Genomic DNA, 7839 nt, shown 5'->3' with positions numbered 1-7839 from the left:
TCTGTATCCCATTTTGTCAGCATTTAATTCGGTTTTCAGCTGCTTAGCCGAAGCCTCTGAATAAAAAGCGACAGACACTTAACAGAGAGGTCCTAAAATTCAGAATTCTGCTCAACAGTGCTGAGGAAAAACAAATTAAGATCTCTATTTTTAGACAGCCTTTGAACATGGCAGTGTTCCTTGAGGAAAAAATACTCCCCGTGATAGTGTCTACAGCGATGCAAAAGAATTCAATCACAACATGATGCTGTTTTAAAACAAAAATATAACTCGTGAATACCATTCACTCAAAATGCTTTATTACACATTCAGAAAACAATGAATAAGAAATTAACATTTAAGCTTGTCTGTTCATTTCTTGGCAATTTTCTTGTTATTTTGATGTGTATTATTTGCAACATTACACCGTTTTTTTGTCATCTAATGTGCTACAGACATACTAAAGTCAAACCCCATCTCTGACAAGTTGCTGATATGCAGGCCAGTGAGGATATACAGGCAGTTTCTTCAGAATCCTGGTGACTAATGCCAGGAGCCCAGTTATAATGTCTAGGCAGCTGGCTTTTCCTAGCCTGCTGAACTGCTGGTATTATCTACACAATGTATAATAATAATAATATCATCACTTTATTAGCCCTTTACAATTTTTTGCATTAGGAATTATCTTTTCACATACCCCAGCTTGCTCTCCATGAGACAAACAGATAGGGAGAGAGCCACCCTATCTGTGTCATAGATCCCTCCTTATCTGTGTCATAATATCATTGTACAACACCCCTTGAGCAGTTGGGGTTAAGGGCCTTGCTTAGGAGCCATACAAAGTAGGATTCCCCTGCCGGCTGCAGGATTTGAACCGGCAACCTTCTAGCCACAAGCGCAGATCCTTAGCCACAGACCCACCACTCTGCCCTATGGAGTGTAAAGAAGTTACACATCTTCTTTAAAATAATATAATCATGTATCATGGTCAGGAGATTAATCAGGGTGAGAAATAACCCTTTATACCCATTTCTGTAGGAGAAACAAGGATGTTTTATGAAATGTATTTGATTTAAATGATTAAAACAGCACTTTTTTGGTATTTCTTCCAACTGTTTAAAAGGACATGTAAAACACTATGTCTGTACTGTATTATAATATCAGTTTGACTGGCAGATATTTTCTGATGTTTTCATTCTAGGTGTCCTATAGTATATTTATCACAATAATTTGTTAAGCAATATGAAAACAGCTATTATCCAGCTGCAGATGGCTAAGAAAGGCTTGTAAGTGATTCTCTCCACCTCCAAGAATCTCATTAGCAGTGTAAGGTTATGATACACTCCACCAAACTGAGACAGCTTGTGAAATCGTGGACTCCTGAGTGATTTAGAAGTTATTCATAGTTTATTATGTATTCCTTCAGAGATTAGCTGAAGAACAGCCTTTGCAGCTATAATAGGCCAGCAGTCATATCACCCTCCAACTCACAACTGGTAAGCCACTGAAGCTAAGCAAGTGTGAGCCTGGTTAGTACCTGGATGGGAGAGCTCCTGGGAAAAACTGAGGTTGCTGCTGGAAGAGGTATTAGTGGGGCCAGCAGGGGGTGCTCACCCTGCGGTCCATGTGGATCCTAATGCCCCAGTATAGTGACAGGGACACTATACTGTAAACAGGTGCCGTCCTTCGGATGAGACGTAAAACCGAGGTCCTGACTCTCTGTGGTCATTAAAAATCCCAGGGCGTTTCTCGAAAATAGTAGGGGTCTAACCCTGGCGTCCTGGCCAAATTTCCCATTGTCCCTTACCAATCATGGCATCCTAATAATCTCCCTCTATGAATTGGCTTCATTACTCTGCTCTCCTCCCCACTGATAGCTGATGTGTGGTGAGCGTTCTGGCGCACTATGGCTGCCGTCGCATCATCCAGGTGTCCAGAAAAGTGCTATATAAGTGTAAGCAATTATTATTATTATTATTAATAGACTGAAAAATGAAGAACATAACATTTTAGTGATGTGCTGGTAAATGTGTACGCAAGACCCCAACTTTATCATTCCTGGACTCAGTTTGAGTTCTAGATATTAAATGATTATACTCTATGAATGCCTTAATATATTATTATTATTATGATGATAATAATAATAATTGCCTACACTTATATAGCGCTTTTCTGGACACTCCACTCAAAGTGCTTTACAAGTAATGGGGACTCCCCTCCACCACCACCAATGTGCAGCATCCACCTGGATGATGCGACGGCAGCCATAGTGCGCCAGAACTCACACATCACACCACACATCAACTATCAGTAGGGAGGAGAGCAGAGTAATGAAGCCAATTCATAGAGGGGGATTGTTAGGAGGCCATGATTGGTAAGGGCCAATGGGAAATTTGGCCAGGATGCCGGGGTTACACCTCTACTCTTTTTGAGAAACGCCCTGTTTGAATTATAATATACTGGGCAACCGCACGCGTCTGTAGAATCCATTTTTGGTAATGATTCTGCTTTTATTTTTTCCCAAGCATGTAATTTGTTTGAGGGATTTATTTTTCTTTGTGAGAGCCAGACACTCTCAGTTTTATAATGCAGCAGTTGGTGTTAATTACTATGGAAAGTATAAACAGGGATTAGAGCTGTTTGTGGGTTTTTTTCAACCAGACACTCTCATCTGAAGGGAGTTGTTCCTTCAGGCCAGCCTAGTTATTAAATATCCTGACAGCAGTGTTAGAACATTCGTCATTTGCAAGAAGAATGGGGCTAGTGATTCTCAACCTAATAGCAAACAAAGGTATTATTCTGCTTCCAGCTCTTTTCTTCATTTAAGTTTTTTGGGTTGTGCAGGAATGATTTGCGTGACAATGATGGGTTTAATTTGGGGTTAGTATGGGTTAATTTCACTATTGTGTCAACCACCAATTACCACAAATTTCCAATCTTTATCTCTGTGAAAGCTGAATCATTAGACATACAAATTCACGGTAGCAGTGGTAATATGGTATTAAAAATGCAACAACAGCAATAGCATTTTTAATACATCTTGGTACATGTGTTTTAGAAACAGCTCTCAAACTAATCAGCATCACAAGCATCCTGAAGCCAGCTGACATGCTTTAAGAGTAGAAAAAGCTATGGACTCGTTGCTAAGCAACTGTTGTAGGTACTTCTTGAATAACAACAATTTAGGAAAAATATGGGTACAATGCTGTTAATACATTTGTATACAAAATAGCCTAGTATAATATATCTTTCAAATGTCTATTTTGTTTGTAAAAGCATTGTAGTATTTTATTGGATTTGATTGTATTATTTTATGTAAGTAGCATCTTCATAATAGTTGTTATTGTCAGTAGCAGCTCTGTGTTGCAGAATAGGTACTTTGCTGTTAAGTTATGTATGGAACATCATAACTGCATTTTACAGCTGTTCTTTAATGGATCAAATTCATTCTGAACAGTAGTAATTGTGTAAGCAGCCATGCATCTTCTTATATTTTATTTTTGCTGGAGCTTGCTGGGCACAAACCAGGAAGGAAAGCATTTAGTTAAGTTCGTGTCACGCATTTATTGAACACAAGAGTGCACTTTTGCTTACTCTAATTATTCCAGAAAAATTATTCTGAGAAATTATTCCCCCTTAATTCTTTATAAAATAATTTTAAAGCCTTTGTTTTTTTTTCTTAATGAAAAAGATACTGGTCAATGTACCTCTTAGTGGGACCCTTCTCCTTACTGACCAGGAATTGAATCTTGGACCTTCTGAGTAGTAGGCAAGCATCTTTAACTACATGAGAAGGGGTTGATTGAACTGATTCTGAGATGGTTTCCCTAAACTGTTCTGCAATGGAGAACACTGAATTCAAGTCGAACGTGTAACAGGACTGTCTGAGAGCACTGTGTAGGGTAGTAGTAAGAACTTTGATTTCTTAACTGGGTGTCCTGGGTTCAGACGCAGGTTGACTTGCTACTGTTGCATCTTTGAGCTGGGTTTTTCACTGAGATTGCCTCATTCAAATGTTCAGCTGTATAAAATGGGTGCAGAGATAAGTCACTTTAGATTAATATACTGTGCATGAGTCTTTCCTCCTACATAAGAAAAACAATTTAAACTATCCCCTTCTGAACGTTCACCTTAAACTGGAAACTGAAAAAGTGCACAGTTAAAAAGATCAGTAAGAGAGAACCATGTGGGTGATCTCTATTGAACTGACTAAAGATTTAAATGCCCTCCTAGTGTTTTCAGCTTTTGTGCATAACCTGCTTGTTTTCGCTCATAAGCAAAAGAACATACATCTTTTTCAAACTGGAATAGGTAGCACGTGGGAACGGGTAGTCAACATTATATATAATGCTGAAGTGACAACAGAAAGTTAGAAATGAATTAACACAAACTGGCAGACGGTGTATACTTTACTCCTTTAAATTTATACTTAAAAAAATATTCCCCAAATTTCACTTTGTTCAAAAGGCACTGATTTGAATATTCTTGCTCCAGTTAACAATACATAAACATGCTGCAACTAATTAACTGCTGCCAAGTGGTTTCATTATCAAAATATATGCAAAGCTATTGCCTGTTCATTCCCACTCCTATGTAATTTATTTTTAGCGGTTACTTCTAAAACCTTCATTAACAGACTTATGATTCAGTACATTTCCACTGGGCTCTGTTTGTAGATGGAGATATTTTCCCTTATATAATCAGTCATTTCCCCAAAATCAAATTGCAGTTCCATTTGAATCCATGAATGCTACCACATAAATAAGATGCTAACTAAATGTTTAAATGTAATGGGAAAAAATGCTAGTGCAGTGCCCAGAACACGCAACAATTGAAATGTAACTAAAACGTTCCAGCTATCACAAAATCTTCAGATTTTCTATTCTGTACATGCCTTCTGGTTTAAATCTAAACTTGGTTTTGTTTAAAAAAGTCAGTGTAATTTGCTTTTGTCACTTGGAACGTATTAGTGTCGGTACAAGACAATAGGCATGGGTGCAAAGATTCTCATGGCGGAAAGAGCATTGTTTTTCCATTGTCATGATGTCAATGCATTGTTCAGCTGTCAAAAGAAAGGCTTTGGAAAATATGCTAATGGTACAATTTGACAGTGGAAATGTGCACAGCTTTTGTCAGTGAGCAGCCATTGTTGAGCAGCCACTTTTTGCATAGAACTACCAGCAGAAAGTTAACAGTCCAAGATCTGAGCATGTCAGAAAATTGAACCAGCCTCTCCATTTTTGTGGGAAGATTGATAATACTAAGAGTTTTGTATAAAAAATGATAAAGTTGCTCTTCTGTCACATAGTAATGAAACTGCAGTAAAGTCCTAAACCTGACACCAAATACAACCAATACAAATGTTATCTGTAAGCAAAGAAGTCTACAATAACATTATATCATGTGACGATATGCTGCAGGGTTCACTGGCAGAACGTAATCTTAGTATCGGTTTCTTCTTTTTTAATTATTTGAAGTGCTTTGAAGAAAAAAAAAATGATCGAAATCCTCTGAAATTCAGTTCTGAGCCACTCCGCCTATGCCAGGCTCCTCTGGTACTTGCTTATTTTGGCTGCCCCATTTGACCCAGAAAGGGATTAAAGTTAATTGCTATGTCTGATCTACAATTACTTTAATTATTTTTGTCAGCCTGCACAATGCAGTTTGCCGACAATAACAGCCACGGTTATTTTCTCTTTAAAAACAGGTTTCTGTGAAAACGGCAATTTTCTGTAACAATACAGCACTAATTAGTAAAAACTGGGGGAATTTTGTAGTATAGCAGTGTTCTTGTTTTTGATTGCTCCAGGTACAAAAAAGATATAAAAAAAGATTTGTTCCTCTCACAATGACACTGTTTTGTCATTAACGCAGCAGTGAATCTGTGTAAGGGATATTATGATATAATTTGTTGCTCCTGCTATTTTCATCTACTCTTTTAAATATGAAATCTAAATTCTTAATTCTTATTTGTCTTCTAACCAGTGTATGTGCCAGTTTTTATATGTGTGGGTTAAACTCACACTTTGTTTAAAATATGTACAATACAGCTAAGGAAAGGGAGTCAAGAAGAACAAATGCATTACAATTATAATGTATAATTCTTAAGAGAATTGAAACATTTGAAAAAAAATGTATGTAACATCATATCACATCATTATCACATCACTTCCAATACCAGCTTCTCCGATTCAGTGTCATGGTGGATCAGAGCCTATCCCAGGAAGCAGTGGATGCAAGGTGGGACACACCCTGCACAGGATGCCAGTTCATTACGTCCACACAGCCACAAACACACACCTTCATACCAGGGCCAGTTTTCCCAGAAGCCAGTTTGTCTTTGCACTGTGGGAGGAAAGCAGATCACCCAGACGAAACACATGTGAACACATAAAGAACGCACAATACAAACTCCAAGCACATTGCAATTTTGCACATAACTTAAATCTTCAATTTTGGTAAAACACTTAACACATTAGACACCCCAAATCCTCTGAGTGCTAATCTGCTTCAGTTATTGCCACGTACAGTATAATATTTGTAGCAATTCTTCACAATTTCTGTATTTTCACTTAATGTTTTCATGAGGTCAAGAGGCTTTCGGTTAATTCTCTTTATACAAATTATATGGTCAAGGTTATACTGCCTTCATACTACAGAGTTGGATTTTGGATGTAAACTTATATAAGAACTGCAAGCATAGTCTTAAAACAAATAGTGTAACTCAGGGGTGTCCAAGGTGTCCAATCCTGGTCCAGGGCAGGTAATAAGTTTCAAAGAATTGCTGTAGGGTCCATCTACATCATCCTGATTGTCGTACCTTTTAGTTGCTGCACTATTTAATCATAGTGCCATTTTAATACAGTAGTTAATGTGGCTGTTTTCTTGGGGGTCTTGACACGCATGCAAGGAGCATTTGGGGTTAAATTAGTGGTCAATCTAAGAGATTCTGCATCTTCCCCACTGTTATTGTTTTATCGGAAATGACTTTCCTGTGGTCTTAAAATATTGTGAACCATATCCAGTTTTGTGTAGGTACTGAACGTGAGCATTACAGGATGCTTTTTTTCTTGCAGCCTCTCGGGGACAAACCCTACCCCTTGATACATTTTTTGAAGACCACTCGCTAGGGTTGAAGTCAAATGTTTGGCCAAGACCTATGTTACACACACACACAGCACTTTACTGTATGGGGTTTGTGGACCTTTCACATTTAAACATCAAAAGGCTGAGTGAGCCAAGAGCAGATTATCTGCAATAACGGAGGTGCCCAAACCTCAGGTTCCTGTGTGTGTCAAAGGTCTCCGAGGAGTGTGTTAAGTATCGCCCTCTGCATGTCGGATTAATCTGCTCATGACTTACCTGACAAGCAAGCAGAGATTGTGACAGCCTCTGCCAACATGGCCGATGTAGAGGTCTGATTATTTCTTGCATTTTATTTGCTCTTGAAACTTAAATGACATTTCAGCTGAATATTCTGTTTTCTCCTGGGCTATGGTCATTCTATTGATTGGTTTGTACTTTTCATGGCAGTTTAGGGCTGGGTGATCTCCAGGTTTTAAAAGTGCAGTAATAGCAGTACTTGATGTTTTCTACCCTTGTGAAATGAACACAAAATGATTCCAGCAGAATTCATAAACTAGTCTAGATTTACTTACTTCTGTACTATGAACTGCCGTGAAATAAAATATTAAAATATCAAATGTCAGAAGTATTTCAATGTACTGTAATTCCAATCTGTTCTTAGCAATGTTTATATTATTTATAACTGAAAAACAGTAATACATACTGTACTGTATATTTCATTGGTGTACATGTGCTGTTTGTACTTCAGGAATGCTAGATCTGGTTGAGGAAAAC

Source organism: Lepisosteus oculatus, chromosome 15 (genome assembly GCF_040954835.1).
Source record: "Lepisosteus oculatus isolate fLepOcu1 chromosome 15, fLepOcu1.hap2, whole genome shotgun sequence".
NCBI classification, from domain to species: domain Eukaryota; kingdom Metazoa; phylum Chordata; class Actinopteri; order Semionotiformes; family Lepisosteidae; genus Lepisosteus; species Lepisosteus oculatus.
This window is presented reverse-complemented; position numbering follows the sequence as displayed.